Source organism: Podarcis cretensis (assembly GCF_951804945.1).
Source record: "Podarcis cretensis genome assembly, chromosome: 3".
In the NCBI taxonomy this organism is placed as follows: domain Eukaryota; kingdom Metazoa; phylum Chordata; class Lepidosauria; order Squamata; family Lacertidae; genus Podarcis; species Podarcis cretensis.
Window position 1 is genome coordinate 8,154,393 of NC_137172.1, and position 26,289 is coordinate 8,180,681.

Genomic DNA, 26,289 nt, shown 5'->3' on the forward strand with positions numbered 1-26,289 from the left:
TTTGGAAGGTGGGTTGGAGAAGACGTTTTTGAACTAACTACAGGCAAGAAACTGGAATCTTGTAGATATACTTAGCTTTAACTTTTATATCCCATACTTTCTCCCAGAAAGCACCTATTAATGCCAATTAACAAAGTCATCTTTGTTATGTGAGTACCATCTGCTTGTAACATTCTGCCCAATGACAAAAGAGGCATTCTTTTGTCCTAGAAAATCTTGCTGGTTCTAAATGTTAGAGGGAATTCTACCATATGCAATCAGCAGACTTTCCACTTATTAATGCCTGCTCTTCCTTATGAAACCTGTAGTTTGTTGATTCTAACATCCTGCTTTTTCATCTTGCTTGTAAGTGATTAACATGATCCATGCATCTGGGTGATTAATTGTTTGAGAATGTGTACAGTTAAACCTTAAAGCAATTACCAAAGGAAGGAAGGAAGGAAGGAAGGAAGGAAGGAAGGAAGGAAGGAGGGGAGAATTAGTAGAACAAGAAATCACATTGATTTTGAAGAAATTTATTTCAATGTTTGTTTTTATTATCAATAACATTTCATTCCTGCCCTTCACAATAATATCCTAGGAGACATTATAACAATCTTATCATACAAGCCTATACCTGTGACACTCTTCATCCAAATTCACCTTATTTTTCTCTCCCTCTTATTCTTTTACCTACAAAAGTTATTCATAATCATCATAAATCTTGAGACACGGTTCTGTAGAGACTTCCAGGTTTAGCGCCATCAGTAATGGCGGAATTCCTCTGACTAAGGAATTTGCCCCGTGGGAATTTGGGTCTGGCCACCACGGCGAAGGCGGAGACCCGTTATAAATCGCAGGCGCTGAAGCCTGTGAACGTGGGGATTCGGCTGGCACCTTTTGCGCCTCCTCTACTCACGGGGAAACCTGATTTTGGGGATCCGGAGCGATGTGGGGTGAGCGGCGTGGTGCTTTGAATCGACTGCTTTTTCCATGGAGTGAAGCCGCATAGCCGTTGCCAGAGAGTGCTGACCTTTTCCTGTGGTAAATCGGACATTAAAGCAACTACCCGTGAGTAGAATGAAGTAGGAGAATTGGATTTTCAAAAAGTTTTAATTTGGCATCGAAAATGGGGGAGGTTCAACACAGGAAGTCCGCCTTCCCCCTTTTGCAAATAGACTGAAGCAAGGAAGCTGTAAGCTGAATCCTTGGAAAGCCTACTTGTAAAGGGCTAAATTTTCACTGGGGAAAAATATCGGCGGAAATGACTGGCAGAATCCGAGACCAAGGAGAAGAGTCGGTGGAGGAAGATTGGAAAAAAATTAAAGATTATTTACAGAAATACTGTAAAATTAAGGAGCTTTAGAAAAAAGGTGGAATAAAGTTATATGGCTTTGGCAGAAATGTTAGAAGGAACTAGGTATAGATAGATTGTTAATGCATTAAAAGGGGGAAAAAACTAGGTTACAATATGTTAAAATTAACTATAAGACAGAAAATAGATGAAGATGGAAAGGACTTGCTGAAATAGTTAATTGAAGTGGAATACAAAAAGGGAGGCTTTGAGGAAGTCAAGGAAACAAGTGTATGAAAGTTAAGATCGAAAATATTGGAAGTGTTTTTAATTGTTTTTGTTTTGTTTGGTTAATTTAATGTTTTATGTAATGTTTTTGTTTCTGTTTCTGTTTTTCTATGTTTAACTTTTCTTTTTTCTTTTTGTAATTTCCAAAATTTTAATAAATATTATTTTTTTAAAAAAAAGAGAGAGAGACATGGTTCTGTGGAGAAGCAATTGTTTATAATCTTCATGTTGTGCATTGATAATTTCCTATTTTTTATAAGTTTTTCTCTGATTTTTGAAACTAGGCAGTATATATACCAGTTTTTCAAGAGTGATTTGAATCACAAAATGGATCAGTCCTGTCTCTTGAGACTGTAAAAAGGAAGGAAATAATTATTTGCTGGTTGTTTCTCTAAATATAGAAATCAGCATGGGCAGGCCATAGGACCTACCATAATAAATGAATGACTGCTGTTTCGTCTCTTGGCTAAATATCACTTGTTCCAGGTAGAACAATGACTGCTCCCCACTTAAAACGGGGGGCGCCCTTTGCGGGGACGTGTGCAGCCCTGGATCTGGAGTGGCCCCATCAGCATAGGCTTTGCCTTCCCTCAGGTGGGATACCTGGAGGTCCCCGCCTACCCCAGTGAGTTGTCCAATCCCACCTGGGGGAAGCGTTGCCAGGGAAACCAGGCCAGGTAGGGGGAGGGATTACCTGCCTACACAATAGAGGGTGGATCTTACCTGGTATTCCGCACTTGGCTCCAGAGCTTCTCCCACCCTACCCACCCTCAGTTAATGTCTTCTTTTGCAGGTTAACTTTTCTTCATAGGTTTTGCAGGTTAACCTTTCTCCACAGGTATGCGGGCGCTGCTACGATAAGGTCGCTGTTAAAGGGCCGGAAAGGAATTTCGCTGCATTGGCAGGTTTCGCCTTTCCCGTAGCAAAACGTCACAACTTTGGCGGTATCAGGCCTTGGGTGGAATCCTTTAGTCCATCTTCCTCTTTGCGGCGGCGATACCAGGGTTCCCCGTTAAAGGGGTTTTTGAAGGGAGGCTTTGGCCGTACGCCGAAAGGTCGTCATTGCTCTCCCCTGCGGCGGCGTAACGGGGGCGGCTATCTCTGCTTGAACATATGTTCTCCAGAGCCGGCCCATCCCCCCCACACACACTGGATAACCCTGATGCTCCCTAGGTCCCCGGCTGGGGACTGGGGAGGGAGAACGCCCAATGCCTGAGCCAAGGTCTACCCACATTTGAAATTTAATAAAGTTGTGGCCAATTTAATCCCATAGCACGTTGTCTAGAGTCGTTATTCCACATGATGGGGGGGACCACTCGGGATCTGGGGACTCCGCCTGTCCACGCAATATGCTGTGCTTTCTTGTTTTCGAAACTGCTGGTTTTAACATTTTGAAAACTTCTTTTTAATTTCTCTTTTTATTGGTACACAATGGATGTTTTATGTAACCTGCTTGGGGGTTCTGATGACTTAATGGGACATAGAATAAATAAACATGCAGTTGCCATTTGTAGCTCAAGTATAACAATATTTCTATATTTTGTTTGGTTCTGAAGCTAACTTAAAGTTAGTCAAGTGCTTCCATTAGGAAGCACTGGAAAAGTGGTTTTGCCAGTTTTCTCTGCGAGACTCTATTTTTCTTTCTTTCCAATGACTGAAGTTTGCATTCAAAGCACTTTAAACACCTGCTGCTTTCTCTTCAGTCGAGCAAGTATTTTAGGCATCTTCAAGGTTTTCTCCACAAATTATTCACTTTTAGGTGTGTTTCATGGCTGCAGAGACTTTAAATGGGTTCTAACTGATGATCTGATTGATTGTTATACCTGTACTCCTTTCCACCTCTCAATCTTGGCCCACTGGGGAGATTAGGATGTGGTCAGCTGTGGGCTGCAGTGCGGCTCCTCAAACATTTTTTTCTTGGTAAACTCAAGGTCATTTTTTTTGTGTCCAAATGGTTGTCCTCTTCTAAATGCCAGTTGATGCACACGATTTACTGATATCTATGATGTGCTTATGGACTGAATTGCACTTGCAGCTGTATCCATAAATTTCAGGTACCTTCTAAGTATGGTGTGCCTGAGAATTGCAGGTGTCCAACCAGTATGCATTGCTAGCTTATGAGCAAGATTATCATCAATGGCGTCAGGTATAGGTTTCATGCTGTCAGGATTCTTCAGCTGTGACTTCAAGTTATTGGCCAGAAACTTTGTTGCTGGCCACAAGTACAGAGTTAGCTCCGGTTTCTTGGGAAATAAAGTTTCCTGCAGGTATTCCAAAAATATCCTAAATGAAAAAAGTCCCTCTGCAAGGAGTTCCAGGCATCCTTCCTTTTCAAATGAAGAGGGGGAGCATTTACTTTCGTTATGGATCTCTGGGATAAGCAAATGTTCCTCAGGCAGATGACTCCAATCGGTATCACATGTGCCTCGCAGATTACACAGCGTTTTATACAACTTGGTAGTCTTTTTTATTAGCCAGGTAGCCAAAGGCAAGGCTTCAGGAGTGGCACCTAATTCTTTCTCAAAAGGCATGCTAGCAGTCTGAGCCTCAGCCATGATGAAAAGCATGGCAGCAGTGGCAGTGCAAAGAAGAACATTCATTGTCTTCTCTTCCAGCTTTATTCTTCCCTTTATCTCTCCCTTGTAGCTTTGTGTCTTACGGCGCTGGCTGGCTGGATGTAGCAATTCCTTATGAGGCAAGGATTTGAGTATTCACCCTACAAGGGCACCTGACAGAAATAACATGGATAAAAATACAACAGTGAATGTAGAGCAGAAAAGAAATGACAACTAAAAGCGTTCCAACAGAGGTTAAATACATTAGTCAGGGAGAATAAATAAGGTGTTTTTCTGTCTCTGGAGGGCGTATGCAGCCATCATGGCCATTGTTGGAGCTACTACAGTGGTACCTCGGGTTAAGAACTTAATTCGTCCTGGAGGTCCATTCTTAACCTGAAACTGTACTTAACCTGAGGTCCCACTCCAGCTAATGGGGCCTCCCTCTACCACCACATGATTTCTGTTCTCATCCTGAAGCAAAGTTCTTAACCCGAGGTACTATTTCTGGGTTAGCGGAGTCTGTAACTTGCAGCGTCTGTAACCTGAAGCATCTGTAACCCGAGGTACCACTGTATTAAATAAAATAAAGCAACTGCCTCAGGTAGCATATTTGAGAAGGGACACTGTTTAGCTTGTCTCGGTCAGTACGATGCCTTGGGCCACCTCTAATCATTTATTGACTTATTCACCATGAGTAAGTCTAATCTTTTTTCTAAATCCATCCCTGACCATTGCTATCACTAAATCTTTTATGACAAATTCTTCTGTGCACCTGGGACTTGGGACTAATAGTTGCCTCAAAGCCAAAGTTACATCAAAAGAATCTACTGAGCCTAGTGAAATCGAACTCACATTGTTACACAGATATTAGCCTCCATGAACTTATACAAGGTCTAAGCCATAACTTTTGAAGCAGCAAGTCTCCTTTTGCCTGGAAACAGATTGCTAGCTGGTGAAGCTGTTCTAGCAAGGGTGTGTCGTGCTCCCCATAACCAGCCCCTGTCAACGGTCTGACTGCAGGTCTTTGAACCAGTTGAAGTTTCTGAGCACCTTCCTAAGGCATTCCCACATACAGCACATTATAATAATCCAAACGGGATGTAGGGAAGACATGTGTCACTTTGCGCAACTCAGTCATCTCAAGGAACAGGCAGAATTGGCGCACTAGCCTTAACTGCAAATCCACTCGTATCCACTGCAGAAACCTAGACAGCCATGTTCAGGGCTGCAGCCAGGAGCATGCCCAGACTGTGAACCTGTGTCTTCAGGAGAAGTATTATTCCCTCTAGCATAGGCTGAATCCCCTTTCCCTGTTCTGTGTCCTGACTGAACAAAAGCACTTCTGAAAGGAGCATTCTGCTGATTCTATTTCCCGCTTCAAGGGAAAGGATATTCACTTCCAACCTGATCTAGCATACTCACAATCCCAAAAAGAAAGGAAATGATGTCTCTGATGGTCACAAAAGGTGTTTTCAGCTTTATCAAATAAGATTCTGGAAGCTTTTGTTGGGTTTCCTTTTTATAGGCTACTTCGTGCATTTAATTTTAGTATTTCATCCTACACACACCCCTCCATTTTTCTGTTAACTGAATCCAACTTTAATAATTTCAGGAACATTCCACTCCTGTGGGTTGTTCCTTGCCTTGTTGTTCCTTGACACACCTCACTTCTTTGATAGCCTCTATCTCCCACCAATGTTCCAGATCACAGAAACCAATCTCTTTCAACTTTATTTAAATTATCAGCTCTCATTAATTGGGTTCGGTTCAAATTCTACCCTCGGTTCAAATTCTACACCCACAACCAGCTTTCTATCTATATTTGGAACAGACTGATGTTGCCCATCCACCCACCCAAGGTGGTGCAGCTTTCAAAAACAGAAGGCGCCTGCTGGTAGCAGGCAATCCCAGCCACAGAGGGCACTATGACTTCTAACGACAAAGCCATATCCAAGAGTACCTGCAAGCTACACACTTCAGAAGGAGTGCAACCTTATCCCAAACAGAGAACTTGCCTATTTCCTGAATAAGGGAGTCACCCAAATAGCCTCCATCTTCCCAGTATTCAAGTACAGTTTACTCACTCTCATGTAGTCCTCTGTTGCATTCAGACACAAATTCAGAGCCTTCACAGCTCCTCCTGGTTCAGGTGTTGTGGAGAATTAGAGCTGTGTGTCATCAGCTTACTGGTAAGGGCAGCTAATGCTGTGGGAGATGGAATCAGAATTCAAAACGACCGTTATCAGATTGGAGAAGTAAAAAATCCAAGCTAAAAAAATGAATTACACTAGGGACCAATGTAAGGTTCTGCACTTAGGCAGGAAGAACCAGGTGCACAAATATAAGATGGGGGACACCTGGCTTGCTAGCAGTAGATGTGAAAAGGATCTCGGGGTCTTGGTGGACCACAAGCTTAGCATGACTCAACAGCAGAAAAGGCCAATGCTATTCTAGGCTACATCAATACAATACAATTTATTGTTGTTTAGTCCTTTAGTCTTGTCTGACTCTTCATGACCCCATGGACCAGAGCACGCCAGGTACTCCTGTCTTCCACTGCCTCCCGCAGTCTGGTCAAACTCATGTTAGTGGCTTTGAGAATACTGTCCAACCATCTTGTCCTCTGTCACCCCCTTCTCCTTGTGCCCCCAATCTTTCCCAACATCAGAGTCTTTTCCAGGGAGTCTTCTCTTCTCATGTGGTGGCCAAAGTATTGGAGTCTCAGCTTCAGGATCTGTCCTTCCAGTGAGCACTCAGGGCTGATTTCCTTAAGAATGGATAGGTTTGATCTTCTTGCAGTCCATGGGACTCTCAAGAGTCTCCTCCTGCACCATAATTCAAAAGCATCACTTCTTTGGCAATCAGCCTTCTTTATGGTCCAGCTCTCACTTCCATACATCACTCCTGAGAAGGATGTTGACAAGCTTGAACATGTTCAGAGTGGTCAACCAAGGGAGGGCAACCAAGATGATCAAGGGTATGGAAGGAGTTGGGTGTGTTTGAATGAGTTGGGTACGTTTAGCCTAGAAAAGAGGAGATTGAGAAGAGATATGATAGCCATCTTCAAAAATCTTAAGGGCTGTCACATGGAAGAGGGAACAAGCTTGTTTTCTCCTGCTCTGGAGGGTAGGACTCGAACCAATGGCTTCAAGTTACAAGAAAGGAGATTCCGACTAAACATATGGAAAAACTTTCTGACAGTAACAGCTGTTCAGCAGTGAAACAATCTCCCTCAGGAGGTTGTGGACTCTCCTTCCTTGGAATTTTTAAAGCAGTGGTTGGGTGCTTTAGTTGAGATTCCTGCATTGCAGGGGTTGGTCTAGATGACCCTCAGGGTTACCTTCCAACTCTGCAATTCGGTGATTCTGTGATCCTTCTTAAATTGTGGTGCCCAGAACTGGACACAATACGCCAAGTGTGGTCTCACCAAGGCATAACAGAGCAGTATTACTCCTTCCCTGTGATCTGGACACTATACTTCTGCTGATACAGCCTAGAATAGCATTCTCTTGGTTTTTTTGCTGCTGCATCACACTTTTGACTCATATTTAGCTTGTGGTCCACCAAGACCCCTAGATCCTTTTCACATGTACTGCTAGTAAGCCAGGTTTCCCCCATTGTTGATAATAGTAATCAGAGAACTGCTTTGGGGGGTTTTTGTGTGGAAAGGAAAACGTATGGGTCTGAAATTGCTCAGTTGAAAATAGAAGACTCAGATGTCCTATTAGAATGAATGTTTTGAATGATTTCTTTTATGTAAATGACAGATGGAAAACCAGAAGTCCTATTTACCTTTCTTTCTTTCTTTCTTTCTTTCTTTCTTTCTTTCTTTCTTTCTTTCCATTGCTGGCCTCTGTTTTGGATTAACATGAAGGTGGTAAAGGGATGGAAGGAAAGCACTCACTTCCATGCATCACTACTGGGAAAACCATGGCTTTAACTATACGGACCTTTGTTGGCAAGGTGATGTCTCTACTTTTTAAGATGCTGTCTAGGTTTGTCATCGCTTTTCTCCCAAGGAGCAGGCGTCTTTTAATTTCATGACTGCTGTCTGTCACCGTCTGCAGTGATCATTATACAATGTGCAGAAGCAGAAATGTTAGACCTGTGAAGCACAAGGATTTTAGTAACCTGTTAGTAATTTTCAGGGAAGAAGATACAATGGTCACAAAAAGAAGTTTAAATGGCTCACATTACAGCACATTCCTGCTTTGTAAGTTTCATCGTTGTGGTGCCAAATTGGTCACAAGAATCACATATCCTTAACAATAAGAACCTCAAAAAAGGGAATAAAGTTAAAACATACAGATTTTTATTTTCGTTTCTTGAGACATAGGGGGTGGGACTATACTTGGAGCAATGCCCTTAATTTAGGGAAGACTGCATTCCTTCATCGCTCTGTGTGAATTATTGAATAAATTGCTTGGTAAGAACTGTTATCGTTTCTCTGTTTCTTGACTGCTACCATGGGTGCGATCTGATTCCCCGAAGCCCGACATCACTGGACAGGGACAACCTGACCACTGTATTCCATGTACTGGTAACATCAAAACTGTAGTACCGCCACGTGGTCTATGTGGAGCTGTCCTTGGGCCTGGCTTGGAAATTCCATCAGTGCCAGACTGCTAATGGGGGCATCTAGCCAAGAACATAGGATACCATTGTTAAAACATCTGTCACATCTACTACCAAATCAAATTCGAGGTCCTTGAATGAATCTACAAAGCCTTGAATAATGTTGGTCCGATCACTGAGATCATTGTCAGCAGAGTCATTACTCCTTCTCCAAGTTGCTGTCATCACCACCAGACCCTCCACGTGTCCCTATTTTCCAGTGACAGTCCTGAATTTACAGGAGCCGTTCTGGTTTCTGATTTGATCCCAGAATGTCCCGCTTTTCCTTAGGATGTCCCTATTTCCATTGGAGAAATGTTGGTGGGTATGGAATAGGATATACTTATTTTCAGCAGAGACATGCCCCTCTTTCATCAAAGAAAGGTTGGAGGGTATGCACTCCGGTGTTGTGGAACACACTGCCAATAGAGAGCCTGCAGATTTATATTTATACCCCGTCCATCTGGCTGGGTTTCCCCAGCCACTCTGGGAGGCTCCCAACGGAATATTAAAAACATCAAGCATTAAAAACTTCCCTACTCAGGGCTGCCTTCAGATGTCTTCTAAAAGTCAGATAGTTGTTTATTTCCTTGACATCTGATGGGGAGGGCGTTCCACAGGGTGGGCACCACTACCAAGAAGGCCCTCTGCCTGGTTCCCTGTAACCTCACTTCTTGCAGAGAGGGAACTGCCAGAAGGCCCTCAGAGCTGCACCTCAGTGTCCAGGCTGAATGATGGGGGTGGAGATGCTCCTTCAGGTATACAGAGCCAATAGAAGTTGTGCCAGGGAAAGTGGGAAGTGAGGAATCAAATGTTTTGAACTGGAGTAGGCAATCTGATAACTAAAGTAAGTTCTGTAAAAGCCTCCAAAACGTGGGCCACAAAGAACATCAGAAGGAACATATGTTGGCCCTTGTGCCCTTAGCTCTGATCTGTTAGAAACAGAAATAGTCACTGATCAAAGTTAATGACACAAGATAATTTAAGTAAACATGGAATATCAGGGTTCCTATTTATACATCATGATTTATCAGGTCTGTGGTAGGTAGCTTGTATAAACGTTTATGGTGATTCTCAAGGGAAAAGTCAAAAGGGTATAGGAATAGAATGTTCCTGAAATAATTCTAGGTAAAGGTAAAGGTACCCCTGCCCGTACGGGCCAGTCTTGACAGACTCTGGGGTTGTGCGCCCATCTCACTTAAGAGGCCAGGGGCCAGCGCTGTCCAGAGACACTTCCAGGTCACGTGGCCAGCGTGACATCGCTGCTCTGGCCAGAGCCAGAGCCAGAGCCAGAGCCGCACACGGAAACGCCGTTTACCTTCCCGCTAGTAAGCGGTCCCTATTTATCTACTTGCACCCGAGGGTGCTTTCGAACTGCTAGGTTGGCAGGCGCTGGGACCGAACGATGGGAGCGCACCCCGCCGCAGGGATTCGAACCGCCGACCTTTCGATTGGTAAGCCCTAGGCGCTGAGGCTTTTACCCACAGCGCCACCTGCGTCCCTGAAATAATTATAGTTGGACTATAGTTAAAAGAAAAGTGGTGGGGTGCAATAAAATGAGTGATGGAGGGTATAAAAAGGAAGCCCAACAGAGCCTTCTAAATTCCTCTTGATGAACAGCTATAGACACCTATGACAACCAGTTGAGACATCTTTCTCTTTGGGATTGTGAGTATGCTCTCCAACAGGGGAACTGGTGGAAGGGGAATGATCCATGTATGGGACGTGGTGGAGGAAACAAATAAAAAGAGGTTGTTGCTGGTGGTGATGTTTTGTATTGGAAGGGACACTGGGGGTCATTTTGCCTAATAATAATAATAATAATAATAATAATAATAATAATAATAATAATAATAAATTATTTATACCCCACCCATCTGGCTCGCTTTACCCAACCACTCTGGGAGGCTTTCAGCAAAATATTAAAATACAATAATTCATCAAATATTAAAAGCTTCTCTAAACAGGGCTACCTTCAGATTTCTTCTAAACATCAGATAGTTGTTTATTTCTTTGACATCTGATGGGAGGGCATTCCACAGGGCAGGTGCCACCACCGAGATTCTGCCTGATTCCCTGTAACCTCACTTCTTGCAGTGAGCAAGGGAACCGCCAGAAGACCCTTGGCGCTGGGTCTCAGTGTCTGGGCAGAACGATGGGGGTGGAGATACACCTTTTTTTAAAAAAAATAATATTTATTAAGATTTTAAGTTTTTTTCACAAAACAACAATACAACACAAACAAAAACAAGTATAATTTCAATCTCTTTTTTTCTTGTAACTTACTTTCCCGACCTCCTCATACCTCCCCTTTCTATATTCCAATTTCTATTTATCGAATCAGCAAATCCTTTCCCCTATTCTCAATTTAATTTTTAACCTTTCTTTTATTTTTATTTGATCATTACCGCTGAAAACCACTTAACTTCTAAACCCATGTCTTTCTAACATTCATTAATTTTACAATGTTTCCTAAGATAATCCTTGAATTTCTTCCAATCTTCCTCCACTGTCTCCTTCCCCTGGTCCCGGATTCTGCCAGTCATCTCTGCCAGTCCCATGTAGTCTATCATCTTCATCTGCCATTCTTCCAAGGTGGGTAAATCTTGTGTCTTCCAATACTTTGCAATAAGTATTCTTGCTGCTGTTGTAGCATACATAAAAAATGTTCTGTCCTTCTTTAACACCCCTTGGCTGACCATACCCAGGAGAAAGGCCTCTGGTTTCTTCAGGAAGGTATATTTAAATACCTTTTTCATTTCATTATATATCATCTCCCAGAAAGCTTTAATCCTTGGGCACGTCCACCAAAGGTGAAAGAATGTACCTTCATTTTCTTTACATTTCCAACATTTATTGTCTGATAAGTGGTAAATTTTTGCAAGCTTGACTGGGGTCATGTACCACCTATAAATCATTTTCATAATATTCTCTCTCAAAGCATTACATGCCGTAAATTTCATACCGGTGGTCCATAACCTTTCCCAGTCAGCAAACATAATGTTATGTCCAATATCTTGTGCCCACTTAATCATAGCTGATTTAACCATTTCATCCTGCGTATTCCATTTCAACAGCAAGTTATACATTTTTGACAAATTCCCAGTTTTGGATTCTAACAGTTCTGTTTCCAGTTTTGATTTTTCCACCTGGAAGCCAGTTTTCCTGTCCAACTTATAAGCCTCCATTATCTGATAATAATGAAGCCAGTCTCGCACTTTATCTTTTAATTTCTCAAAACTCTGCAATTTCATTTTATCCCCTTCTTGTTCTAGAATTTCCCAATATTTCGGCCATTTAGATTCCATATTAAGCCTTTTCACTGCCTTTGCCTCCATTGGCGACAACCACCTTGGAGTTTTGTTTTCCAACAAATCTTTATATTTAGTCCAAACATTATATAATGCTTTCCTGACAATATGATTTTTGAAAGCTTTGTGTGCTTTCACCTTGTCGTACCACAAATATGCATGCCACCCAAAAAAATTGTTAAAACCTTCTAAATCCAAAATGTCTGTGTTCTCAAGGAGCAGCTAGTCTTTCAACCAGCAAAAAGCTGCTGATTCATAGTAAAGTTTAAAGTCTGGCAGGGCAAAAACCCCCCTTTCCTTTGCATCAGTTAAAATCTTATATTTTATTCTGGGTTTCTTGCCCTGCCAGACAAATTTAGAAATATCTTTCTGCCACTTCTTGAAACAGTCCATCTTGTCCACAATTTGTAATGTTTGAAACAAAAACAACATTCTAGGCAAAACATTCATCTTGATAACCGCAATTTGACCAAACAAGGAAAGCTTCAAATATGACCAGATTTCTAAATCTTTTTTCACCTCTGTCCAACATTTCTCATAATTGTCTTTAAATAAATTCACATTTTTAGCTGTCATATTAATCCCCAAATATTTCACACTCTTAACCACATTTAAACCTGTCTCATTCTGGAACCTCTCTTTTTCATTGACTGTTAAATTTTTCTCTAATACCTTAGTTTTTAACTTATTCAGTTTAAATCCTGCTACTTGACCAAACTCTTGAATTAATTCTAAAACCCTTTTAGTACTAGATTCTGGCTCTTGTAATGTAAGTACCAGGTCATCTGCAAAAGCTCTCAATTTGTACTGTTTAGCTCCGACCTGAACCCCTTTAACCAGTTGGTCTTTTTTTATCATGTTCAGCAAAACCTCCAGGACCGATATAAAAAGCAATGGGGAGATTGGGCACCCCTGTCGTGTCCCTTTTTCTATCTTAAATTCCTCCGTCACCACATTATTTACAATTAATTTAGCCTTCTGTTCAGAATATATTGCACCTATACCATTTTCAATCCCTTGGCCTACCCCCATCCCCTGGAGATTCTTCTTCATAAAACTCCAAGAAATATTGTCAAAGGCTTTCTCCGCATCCACAAATATCAACACTACTTTAGTATTTATGTTCACTTCTAGCATTTCCAAAATGTCAATTATATTCCTTACATTATCAGACAAATGTCTTCTCGGGAGAAAGCCCGCTTGATCTCTATGAATCTCCTCCATCAGAACTTTTTTCAATCTCTTAACCAAGATGTCAGCAAAGATTTTGTAATCCACATTTAATAACGAAATTGGGCGGTAGTTCTTAAGTTGGGTCTTTTCAGTCTCTGTCTTTGGTATAAGTGTAATGTAAGTCTCTTTCCACGTTTCTGGTGCTCTTTTCCCCTCAAGAATTTCGTTGCAGACTTCCTTCAAAGGTTGTATTAACCACTCTTTCAAAGCTTTATAGTATCTGGAAGTCAGCCCATCCGGTCCCGGAGATTTGCCCAACTGCATGTTTTGAATGGCACCTTCTATTTCCTGTTCGGTTATTTTCTGATTTAAGATTATTTTACCTTCATTGGAAATTTCTTTTAGTCCATTTTTTTCAAGGAATTGGTCTATGTCCGAATCTTTCTGCGGCCCTTGTGAATATAACTGCTTAAAATATCTCTGGAAGCAGTTTCTGATCTCGGTTGGGTTATAAATGTTCTTTCCATCCACTTCTAAATTTGTAACTGTATTTAATTTTTGTCTCTTCCTTAATTGTCAAGCCAATAGTTTACCACATTTATCTGCTGATTCGAAAGTCTTTTGTCTCATTTGTTTAATTTTCCATTCTATTTCTTGATTCATCAATTCCATATATTGTGTTTGATATAGCTTAATTTCTCTCAAGATCTCATGAGACTTTGGTTTTGATCTTAATTTCTTTTCCCCTTCTTTTATCTTTTCTAGAATCTTATCTTTCTTCTCATTTTGACTTCTCTTTTTTATTGCATTTTGTTGTATCAAAAATCCTCACATGACCGCTTTACTTGCGTCCCAGATTACTCTTTTTTCCACATTGGTCTTCATGTTAATTTCAAAATAGTCTCTCAAAGTTTTTTGGGCCTTTTTATAAACTTATTCATCTCTAAATAAGGTGTCATTCATCCTCCATCTAAAGGTACCAGCTGTTATTTGCTTCATCTCCATCCTTACGGCATTATGGTCAGAGCAAGTTTTTGGGCAGATTTCCACTTTTTTTATCTTTGGTGCCATTCCTCTAGTAACCCGTATTTGGTCAATTCTAGTCCAGGTCATTTTGGCTTCAGAAAAGAAGGTTCCCTCTCTCTCAAGAGGATTTTTTGTTCTCCAAATGTCAACCAAGTCCATATTGTCAGTCATTTCAAAAAAGGTTTTTGGTAGTCTTCCATCTTTGGAAACAACCTGTCTTTGTGCTTTATCCATATTTGTAGATACTACTCCATTCATATCTCCCATCAAAATTAAATTGTAATCCAAATAATCCAACAGAGTCTTGTGCAACTTCTTAAAAAATTCAGATTTCCCCTCATTCGGTGCATAAATTCCCACAATCAAATATTTCTCTCCTTGAACTTGAATTTCAATTGCCAGAAATCTTCTGTCAGGGAACTGCCATTGGACTTCATCACATGTGTCTCTTGTAAGCAAATCAAGTCCAATTGTTCTTTCTTTAGTATGTGAAAAACGCTTTTCCTCTTCCGGGGTATGTTCAAACCATTACAATTCCAGCTTAGAAGTTGCAGAGCCATGGTGAGATTATTTACTTTCTCCTCCTACTGCTCCAAGTAGTTGTTCTTCTTCTGTCGGTGGTTTCAGTCCAAAAGATAAGTTTGCTATGTCCAGTATTCCTTTTCCTGATGAAATTGGCTCCTCTCCAGATTCCGCTTCTTTCTGAAGATCTTCTTCGTGATCTCTCAGGAACTTATCTTTGTCACTCACTGTCTTAATTCTTATTTTCCTTCCTTTGTATTTAAAGGATAGGCCTTGGGGGAATTCCCACCTGAAGAAAATTTTATTTCTTTTCAATAAAACGACCAGATCTCTGTAATAGGTTCTTACATCCAAAATGAATTTTGGTATATCCTTAAAAATCTCCACATAGGAATCTTGAATTTCCAGTGCTTTTTGGTAGTGCAAGTTCAAAATTTTATCTCTTTCTTCTTTTGATCTTAAGGTTATCAAACAGTCTCTTGCCTTGTTCTTTTTTTGTCTTATACCAAGTCTAAATGCACTCAGTATCTTGAATTCTTCCTTCTCCAGGCCCTGTTGCCAAAATTCCGAAAATTCTTTTGTAAGAAATTCCACCAAGTTATCCCTTTCACTTTCTGGTACAAATCTAATTCTTAAATTTCTCTCTCTTCATTGCAAATCAATCATGGACAAAGACAAGTCATGGTCCTCCAGTTTCTTAAAGACCGGTGGTATCTTCTCCTGAGTGGCAGTTGCAATTTCCTTTGCTTCCTCTGCGATCCTTCGGGTTGTGGCCGATTCCTCTAAAAGTTTTTCAATAGTCTGTGTATTAGAATTAACTTGCTTTCCCAATTCCTTTATACTTGTAGTATTTAAATCAATTTTTGCTGAGATCTCAGCTACTTGTTTATTTGTTTCTGCGACTTGTTTACTTGTCTCTGTCCCTTGTCTCGTTAAAAATTCTAGAGATTCATTAATTTTGCCAAGTGCCTTTGCCAATGCATCTTCAGATGACATAGTTTTTGATTTTGTTTGCAAGGCAGCAGCTGCTCCTGTGGCTCCTGAGCCTCCGGATATTGAGGTCCTTCTTTGTTGTGAAATATCAGTCTTGTATTGTCTGCCAGATCTAAGGCTTTTTTCCTGTACTAGCTCTATTTTCCCTTTACCATCTGCCATGCCACTCTCATGCCAAGCCCAAGGTCGGTCTCACACCTGTAGGTTTGTTTTGAATTGGAAATTTCCAGTGGTTCAGCTGCTAGTGGTTTAGTTCTTTATTGTAGCAACAAAGTCTCCTCTAGGGGGAGAAGTTTCCAATTTCACTTAACAGTTTTTGAAACAAATGTATTCTCCAAAAAATCCTCCAAATCTCTTGAAAAAGCCACAGTTTCAATTTCTTTCAAAGTTATTTTAAATATGAAACAGTCTAAAGCAAGTCCAAAGATACTGTATCTTTTTACAGAGTTAGTTCAAAAGTCACTTTCAATTTCTTTACCGTAACGTGCTGACAGCCCACAGATCGGCTTCCCTGTCAAGGCAGTCTGTCCCCAGGGTTCAGGACAGTGGATGTACCTTTATTCTCTCCTTTTCATGCAGGTATATCAAGTTCAATTTCCTCCCCCACCGCTCCTGCAAACGGGAGGAGGGCTGCTTTCTTAACAATGGATTTGCTCTTAGCCGACAATAGATCCTCCAGAAGTTACAGCTTAACAGTCTCTTTGCTTTAATCTATTTACGGAACGGAAAGGCAGACTTCCTTTTTATACCTTTCCCGTGGCAGTGCCAAATGCTTAAAAATTTAGTTGCAATTAGTCCTTTAATCCTACTCACGAGTAGTTGCCTTTTAAGTCCAATTCGCAGGAAGAAATCAACGCTCTCCGATAATGGTGATGCGGCTTCACTCCACGGACTGGGTAAACAACTCTCAGCACCGCGCTCTCACCCGCTCCTGTTCCGGAGCCTTTAAAAAGGCTTCTTCACAGTTCGGGGGGAGCACAAAGGTACCCGCCGAGTCTCCTTGTTCACAGGCTTCACCACCTGTGATTTTTAGGGGCCCCCGCTTCGCCGTAGCAGCAGGACCCAAACCTGTGGAGCAGACACCCTCCGGAGCTCGGAGGAAAGTCCGCCATTGATCGCTGGCGCTGACCGGAAGTCAGATGCTCCTTCAGGTATACTGGGCAGAGGCCGTTTAGGGCTTTAAATGTCAGCACCAAGACTTTGAATTGTACTCGGAAATGTACTGGGAGCCAATGTAGCAATCTTGCAACGCAGGAATCTTAACTTAAATTGTGGTGCCCAGAACTGGACAGAATATTCCAGGTGTGGTCTGACCAAGGCAGAATAGAGTAGTACAGTGGTACCTCAGGTTAAGTACTTAATTCGTTCTGGAGGTCAGTTCTTAACCTGAAACTGTTCTTAACCTGAAGCACCACTTTAGCTAATGGGGCCTCCTACTGCTGCTGCACCACCAGAGCATGATTTCTGTTCTTTTCCTGAAGCAAAGTTCTTAACCTGAAGCACTATTTCTGGGTTAGCAGAGTGTGTAACCTGAAGCATATGTAATCCAAGGTACCACTGTGCTATTACTTTCCTTGATCTGGACACACTAGACTTCTGTTGATGCAGCCTACAATAGCATTGGCTTTTTTTTTGCTTCTGCATCACATTGTTGACTCCTGTTAAGCTTGTGGTCTACTAAGACCCCTAGATCTTTTTCACATGTACTGCTAGTAAGTCTTTATTCACTGCTGTATTTTCATCCATGTTGTTTGTGTCAGGTGCCATTGAGGAGTATATGCAGAAATCCTTCCCACATAGGGAGTTCCCATTTCCAGCCAATCATCACCTCAAGATACTAAGTGTATATAGAAGAAGAGGAAAGCCGGACAGGAAGGCAATGAATGTCCTTTTTGGATTCCACCTTTACACTGTTGCCGCATTGTTCATCACTGCAGGAGTTTGGCCTGTTTATAGTGCCTTTCCAACAGAATTAGGTGAAATACCCCAAGCCATGAACTTGGCTTTTTGGCTCAAGGGAAGGATTAGCAGTCTGAATGAAGAAATATGTCAGAAGCTAGACACATGTCAGATGGGTTGGGAGGAAATTCCTCTCGGTCTACCACAAATGACTCACCAAGCGAAATGCTTCCCTCCTGACTTCGAAAAGGAAACATGCCTGGGGGTCCTTTCACGTGGGCTTTTCGTATATAGCATGTTTTTAAAATATTTAAAAGAAACTTTATTTGCCAGTGAGCCACATGAAAGCAATTATTATTGGAAAGCAATAAAGATCCTCGCAGGTAACTTGAAGTCATTGATGAAAAATCCTGAGACTGTCGAGTTTGTGGCTCCAGACTTGGAGGCACTGCTAGCAGAGCAAAGTAGCTCTACACCTACACTTATCAGGCATGTCATATTTAAAAGGTGCATGTTGTTTCTAGATGCAACTGTAAGGGCATATATCTACATTAAAAGCTCCTGACACAGTGCTCTGGATGCCACTTACAAGAAGAAAATGATAGAGAATTCACACTGTAGCCGAAAAGAGCAGGGTGGGGCTGGATTTCATTTTTTCCCCCTTTCCCTTTTCCTTTTACTATTAGTATTATTTTCTCATAACACAATAAGATTACAACTACAAAAGAAAAGGAAACAAAGCATAGAAACAGAAAAGGGGACGAATACAATACAATAGAAATAAAGAGAGGAAAAAGAGGGAAGAGGAAGAGGAAAAGAAACGTTAACAAAAGATAAGAAAGAAGAACTTCCAATCTTCCATCTGTCAGTTACATAAAAAAGGAAAACCTGATTATTTAAAGCCTTCAGTTCATGCATACATACATCTTTTCCACTTTCTGTTAAACAATGTTTCTTTTAAGTCAAGGTGTATCAGAATCATTCATTTATTTTTCCAAAAAAAGTCCAAGATAGCTTCCCTAATAGTTATTATTGTTAATAAATGTTATCCATATTGTTACTTTTCACTTTACCTCTATTAATTCCTACCACCGTTACTCCATGTGGAATAATACTAAATTCTTCTGTCCTTGTCCATATTAAAGTCTCTCCACTAAGATCACAAACTGAGTCAGTATTCCATTTCTGTTTCTTGTTGTATATCCACTAGTTCGTGTCCAATTTCGTATAGGAGTGGGGGCTGGATCTGGCCAGCTCACTACATCCTTATCTCAGACCCCTCCTAAAAATGGAGAGTTCATGAAGAAAACCTTATGGGCACCCAAAACTAGAACATTCATCCCCCATACACACACTTCACAGGATTCTGTTTGCATTTATAAGACTTGTCCCAGTGCTTTGAGTTACAAACTCCTGCCTTCAGAAAGAAAAAGATGCCTGGATAGCTCAGTTTGTTACAGGATGGTGCTGGTAATGGCAAGGTTGCAGGTTCGATCCCCGTATGGGACAGCTGCCTATTCCTGCACTGCAGGGGGTTGGACTAGATGATCCTCAGGGTCCCTTCCAACTCTACAATTCTATGACAATCAGCTGTTTGGTTGCTTGCAAAGCACCTCACACAGTGCTTCTGAGGTTCCAAGAAAATCTGAATTGCCACAGGTTGACCATCCTTGCCTTCGCTTAATGGAATGTATTATCCTGCTTTAATGTATGTGCTATGAAGATTTATTGCAAAATTTCCAAGTTAGAGCAAATTTGAAATGTTCAGTCTTCTGAAATTCTCTCACTTGGCTTCTCAATGCTGTGATCTTCAGATGAAGGGTGATATACAAATATAATTAATTCTGCTGCTGACACAATTCAAAGTGTCGGTGCTGACCTTTAAAGCCCTAAACGGCCTCGGCTCATTATACCTGAAGGAGTGTCTCCACCCCCAGCATCCAGCCCGGACACTGAGGTCCATTTCTGAGGGCCTTCTGGCGGTTCCCTCGCTGCGAGAAGTGAGGTTACAGGGAATCCAGGCAGAAGAGGGCCTTCTCGGTAGTGGCGCCCACCCTGTGGAACGCCCTCCCATCAGATGTCAAGGAAATAAACAACTATCTGATGTTTAGAAGACATCTGAAGGCAGCCCTGTTTAGGAAAGTTTTTAATATTTGGTGTTTCATTGTATTTTTAATATTCTGTTGGGAGCCGCCCAGAGTGGCTGGGGAAACCCAGCCAAATGAGTGGTGTATAAATAATATATGATGATGATGATGCAAAGAATGACTTCACCTGAAAGGGAAAGGCACTCAGCCTGACTTGTTCCCCCATTAGGCTTGTCCAGTCTTCCATGCTCCTTCCTTTTTATCACCTGCACATCCTTTGACCCCATAGAAGTAGAAATGATGCTATCCTTGACCAAGAGGAAGTTAGATTTGGGGCTCAATGAATAAAAAAAAATATTTCTTTCTATGGCTCCTGTGTTTGTGCTACCTCTGTTAGCAACAGTAGGGGGCTGTGGGATGACTTTCTCCATAAATTCATTTTAAAAAAAATAATATTTATTAACATTTCCAATAAAAACATACAAATACAAACAGCAACAATAAAAACAAAACAAACAAACAAAAAAAAAACAACAAGTATAATTTCAAACCTTAATTTTCTCAACCTATTTTCCCCGACTTCCTCATACCTCCCCGTTTTGTATTCTAATTTCATTATCCAATCAGCAAATCCATTCCCTTGTTTCCCAAAAGTTTTTTTATTAATTCCATTCCTTTTCTTAATCAAGGTCTCTGAAAACCACATTATTTTTAAACCCCTGTCAATCTAACATTCACTAATCTTATAATATTTATTAAGGTAGTCTTTAAATTTCTTCCAATCTTCTTCCACTGTCTCCTTCTCCTGGTCCCGGATTCTGCCCGTCATCTCTGCCAGTCCCATATAGTCTGTCATTTTCATCTGCCATTCTTCCAGAGTGGGTAGCTCTGGTGTCTTCCAATACTTGGCAATAAGGATTCTTGCTGCTGTTGTGGCATACAGAAACAAAGTTCTATCCTTCTTTAACACCACATGGCTAACCATACCCAGGAGAAAGGCCTCTGGTTTCTTCAAGAAGGTATATTTAAATACCTTTTTCATTTCATTATATATCATTTCCCAGAAAGCCTTGATCCTTGGGCACGTCCACCAGAGGTGAAAGAATGAACCTTCATTTTCTTTACACTTCCAACATTTATTATCTGATAAGTGGTAAATTTTAGCAAGCTTGACTGGGGTCATGTACCACCTATAAATCATTTTCATAATATTTTCTCTCAAGGTGTTGCACGCCGTGAATTTCATACCGGTGGTCCACAACTTTTCCCAGTCAGCAAACATAATATTGTGTCCAATATCTTGCGCCCACTTAATCGTAGCTGATTTAACCGTTTCATCTTGCGTGTTCCATTTCAACAGCAAGTTATACATTTTTGACAAATTCTTAGTATTGGATTCTAACAGTTCTGTTTCCAATTTTGACTTTTCCACCTGGAAACCAATTTTCCTATCCAGCTTGTAAACCTCCATTATTTGATAATAGTGAAGCCAATCTCGCACTTTGTCTTAGATTCTCAAAACTCTGCAATTTCCACTTATTACCCTCCTGTTCTAGGATTTCACAATATTTTGGCCATTTAGAGTCCGTATTAAGTTTTTTCAATGCCTTTGCCTCCATTGGTGACAGCCACCTTGGAGTTTTATTCTCCAACAAATCTTTATATTTAATCCAGACATTATACAATGTTTTCCTGACAATATGGTTTTTAAAGCCTTATGAACCTTAAGCTTGTCATACCACAAATATGCATGCCACCCAAAAAAGTTATTAAAACCTTCCAAATCTAAGGTGTCTGTGTTCTCAAGAAGCAGCCAATCCTTCAACCAGCAGAAAGCTGCTGATTCATAGTAAAGTTTCAAGTCTGGCAGGGCAAATCCCCCCCTTTCCTTTGCATCAGTTAAAATCTTAAATTTTATTCTGGGTTTTTTGCCCTGCCAGATAAATTTAGAGATATCTCGTTGCCATCTCTTAAAACACTCCATCTTATCAACAATTTGCAATGTTTGGAACAAAAATAACATTCTAGGCAATACATTCATCTTAATAGCTGCAATTCGACCAGACAAGGAAAGCTTCAAGTTTGACCAAATTTCTAGATCTTTTTTCACTTGATTCCAACATTTCTCATAATTATCTTTAAATAGATTCATGTTTTTAGCTGTCATATTAATCCCCAAATATTTTACACTCTTAACCACAGTTAAACCTGTTTCATTCTGAAACCTCTCCTTCTCCCCTACTGTTAAGTTTTTCTCTAATACCTTAGTCTTTGATTTGTTTAATTTAAATCCTGCCACTTGACCAAACTCTTGAATTAATTCCAAAACCCTTTTGGTGCTAGATTCTGGCTCTTGTAATGTAAGTACCAAGTCATCTGCAAATGCTCTCAATTTATATTGTCTCGCTCCGACCTGTACCCCTTTAACCAGTTGGTCTTTTTTGATCATGTTCAGCAAAACCTCCAGGACCGATATAAAAAGCAATGGGGAGATTGGGCACCCCTGTCGTGTCCCTTTTTCTATCTTAAATTCCTCCGTCACCACATTATTTACAATTAATTTAGCCTTCTGTTCAGAATATATTGCACCTATACCATTTTCAATCCCTTGGCCTACCCCCATCCCCTGGAGATTCTTCTTCATAAAACTCCAAGAAATATTGTCAAAGGCTTTCTCCGTGTCCACAAATATCAACACTACTTTAGTATTTATGTTCACTTCTAGCATTTCCAAAATGTCAATTATATTCCTTACATTATCAGACAAATGTCTTCTCGGGAGAAAGCCCGCTTGATCTCTATGAATCTCCTCCATCAGAACTTTTTTCAATCTCTTAGCCAAGATGTCAGCAAAGATTTTGTAATCCACATTTAATAACGAAATTGGGCGGTAGTTCTTAAGTTGGGTCTTTTCAGTCTCTGTCTTTGGTATAAGTGTAATGTAAGTCTCTTTCCACGTTTCTGGTGCTCTTTTCCCCTCAAGAATTTCGTTGCAGACTTCCTTCAAAGGTTGTATTAACCACTCTTTCAAAGCTTTATAGTATCTGGAAGTCAGCCCATCCAGTCCCGGAGATTTGCCCAACTGCATGTTTTGAATGGCACCTTCTATTTCCTGTTCGGTTATTTTCTGATTTAAGATTATTTTACCTTCATTGGAAATTTCTTTTAGTCCATTTTTTTCAAGGAATTGGTCTATGTCCGAATCTTTCTGCGGCCCTTGTGAATATAACTGCTTAAAATATCTCTGGAAGCAGTTTCTGATCTCGGTTGGGTTATAAATGTTCTTTCCATCCACTTACAGAGTTCTTCAAAGGTTGTATTAGCCATTCTTTTAAAGTCAGTCCGTCAGGTCCCGGAGATTTGCCCAGTTTCATGTTTTGAATGGCATCTTCTATTTCTTGTTCGGTTATTTTCTGATTCAGAAGCACTTTGTCTTGACATGAAATTTCCTTCATCCCATTTTTCTTCAAAAATTGTTCTATATCAATCTCTTTTTCTGGCCCTTGTGTATATAGTTGTTTAAAATATCTCTGGAAGCAGCTTCTAATTTCAGTTGGATTGTTTATGTTCTTTCCATCCACTTCTAAATTTGTCACTGTATTTAGTTTTTGTCTCTTCTTCAATTGCCAAGCCAACAATTTCCCGCATTTATCAGCGGATTCAAACGTTTTCTGTCTCATTTGTTTAATTTTCCATTCTATTTCTTGGTTCATCAGTTCCATGTATTGCATTTGGCATAATTTAATTTCTCTCAAGATCTCCTGAGACTTTGGTTTTGATCTCAATTTCTTTTCTCCTTCTTTAATTTTTTCTAATATCTTATCCTTTTTCTCGTTTTGGCTTTTCTTCTTTATTGCATTTTGTTGTATCAAGAAACCTCTCATAACCGCTTTGCTTGCGTCCCAGATTACTCTTTTTTCCACATTAGTCCTCATGTTAATTTCAAAATAGTCTCTTAATGTTTTTTGGGCCTTTTTACAAAATTCTTTATCTCTGAATAATGAGTCATTCATCCTCCATCTGAAAGTGCCAGCTGTTGTTTGATTCATCTCCATCTTCACGGCGTTATGGTCGGAGCAAGTCTTTGGGCAGATTTCCACTTTTTTTATCTTTGATGCCAGTCCTCTAGTAACCCATATTTGGTCAATTCTAGTCCAGGTCATTTTGGCTTCAGAAAAGAAGGTTTCTTCTCTTTCAAGAGGATTTTTTAATCTCCAAATATCAACTAAGTCCATATTGTCAGTCATTTCAAAAAATGTTTTTGGTAGCCTTCCGTCTTTAGAAATTACTTGTCTTTGTGCTTTGTCCATGTTTGTAGAGACAACTCCATTCATATCTCCCATCAAAATTATATTTGAGTCCATGTAGTCCAGCAAAATCTCATGCAACTTTTTAAAAAATTCAGATTTGCCTTCATTTGGTGCGTAGATTCCTAGAATCAAAAATTTCTGGCCTTGTACTTGGATTGCCAGATATCTTCCTTGTTCATCTTTAAATATTTGTTTCGGCATCAATCTATCCTTTGCATATATAACCACTCCTCTTTTTTTCACTCTGTCAGATGATATAAATTCATGTCCTAGTTTTTTATAGATAAGTAGTTTTCTATGTGTTCTTGTCACATGTGTCTCTTGCAGGCAAATCAAGTCCAATTGTTGTTTCTGTAGAATATGAAAAACGTTCTTCCTCTTCCGAGGAATATTAAGTCCATTACAGTTCCAGCTCAATAATCGCAGGGCCATGATGGGATTATTTACTTACTCCTCCTACTGCTCCCAATTGTTGCTCTTCTTCTGTTGGTGGCTGTAGTCCAAACGATAAATTTGCCAAGTCCAATATTCCTTTTCCTGGTATTGTTGGCTCTTCTCCAAGTTCTGCTTCCTTCACTAAGTCTTCTTCGTGATCTCTCAAGAATTTGTCTTTGTCACTCAGTGTCCTTAGTCTAACTTTCTTTCCTCTGTATTTGAAAGATAGGCCTTGGGGGAATTCCCACCTAAAGAAGATTCTGTTTTTTTTCAGTAGTACAACCAGCTCTTTGTAGTCCTCTCTTGCATCTAGAATGGGCTTTGGGATATCTTTGAAGATCTTCACGAAAGAATGCTCAATTTGCAGTGTATTTTGATAGTGCAAATTTAAAATTTTGTCTCTTTCCTCCTTTGATCCCAAAGTAATCAAGCAGTCTCTTGGCTTGTTCTTTTTTTGTCTTATTCCAAGTCTAAATGCACTGACAATCTTAACCTCCTCCCCCTGCAGGCCTTCTTGCCAAAAGTCATAAAATTCTTTTGTAATAAAATCCACCAGGTTATCCTGTTCACTTTCTGGGACAAATCTTAATCTTAAATTACAATCCCTCCTTTGAAGAACTATCATAGCAAAGGATAAATCATGGTCCGCCAGTTTCTTTACAACCGGTGGTATTTTCCCCTGAACTTCAGTTGCAATCTCCCTTGCCTCCTCAGCAATCTTTCGAGTAGTAGCTGATTCCTCTAGGAGTCTCCCAATATTCTGAGCATTAGCAGTAACTTGAGTTCCCAATTCTTTTAGACTGGAAGTATTCAGATCAAGTTTTTTTGAGATCTCAGCTACTTGCTTACTTGTATCAGTCCCTTGTTTCGTTAAAAATTCCAGAGATTCATTTATTTTTCCAAGAGCTTTCGCCAAAGCATCTTCTGCAGACATAGCTTTAGGTTTTGTTTGTGAGGCCGCAGCTGCTCCTATCACTGAGGCCCTTCTTGGCTGTGTAGTGCTGTAAGTTTTGCCGGATCTGAGGTTTTTCTCCTGAGTCTGATCTATCTTTCCTTTGCCATCTGCCATGCCACTATCAGCCAGGCCAAGGTCAGTCCCACACTGCTAGATTTGTTTTTACTAGTAAATTTCCAGTGGCTCAGCTTCTAGTTGCTTAGTTGTTTCTCACAATGTAACAAAGTCTCCTCTGGGGGGGGGGGGAATTCCCAACTTGCATTCACAGTTCACAGTTCTTACAACAGATATATTGTCTCAAAGTCCCCCCCGTCTCTTTAAAGGGGAAAAAGTCCCCAGTTCCAGCACTTTTTCCCTAAATAGTTACAAATATGTAACAGTCCAGGTAAAAGTCCTCAACACTGTATCTTTCCCATTATTTCAAGGCTCTCACTTTTGATAGCTCAAAGTTCTTTTTCCCTTCTTACAGGGCAGTCCGTTCCCAGGATACAAAAGACAATGGATAAAATTTAAATCTTTCCTTTCATGCAGGTTAAATAGTTCAATAAGAGTTCTCCCTCACCGCTCCTGCCCGCTAAGTGAGGGGGTATCTTGCTTTAAGGCAATGGATTTGTTATTCAAATGCACTCCTCAAAGGTTTCAGTTTAATTTTTTTTTTTTAAATGATATTTATTAAGTTTCACAAAATATAACAAACTTCAACACAACAGACAACAGACATCAGAAATACAAACGATATCAAAAAAAACATAGAAACAAAAAAAAACATACAGAAAATTCAACATAATAGTAAAAGAAGCATTAAAAGACAACTCTGGTTCATTCTAATGGTCTTCAAAACCTTA

The 26,289-nt window shown here is 40.3% G+C and overlaps 2 long non-coding RNA genes across 2 annotated transcripts; one reads left to right on the top strand and one right to left on the bottom strand.

Moving 5' to 3' along the window:
- Window positions 1-2,960: 2,960 nt before the first annotated feature.
- On the bottom strand, window positions 2,961-5,601 carry LOC307212021. Its single transcript, XR_013836732.1, has 2 exons — window positions 5,542-5,601; window positions 2,961-4,289 (listed from the first exon to the last, which is right to left on the bottom strand). It is a non-coding gene; the product is annotated as an uncharacterized lncRNA (long non-coding RNA).
- A 4,745-nt stretch (window positions 5,602-10,346) lies between these two features.
- On the top strand, window positions 10,347-18,717 carry LOC307213183. The gene is made up of 2 exons (XR_013837435.1): window positions 10,347-10,401; window positions 17,519-18,717. It is a non-coding gene; the product is annotated as an uncharacterized lncRNA (long non-coding RNA).
- The last annotated feature ends 7,572 nt before the right edge of the window (window positions 18,718-26,289 follow it).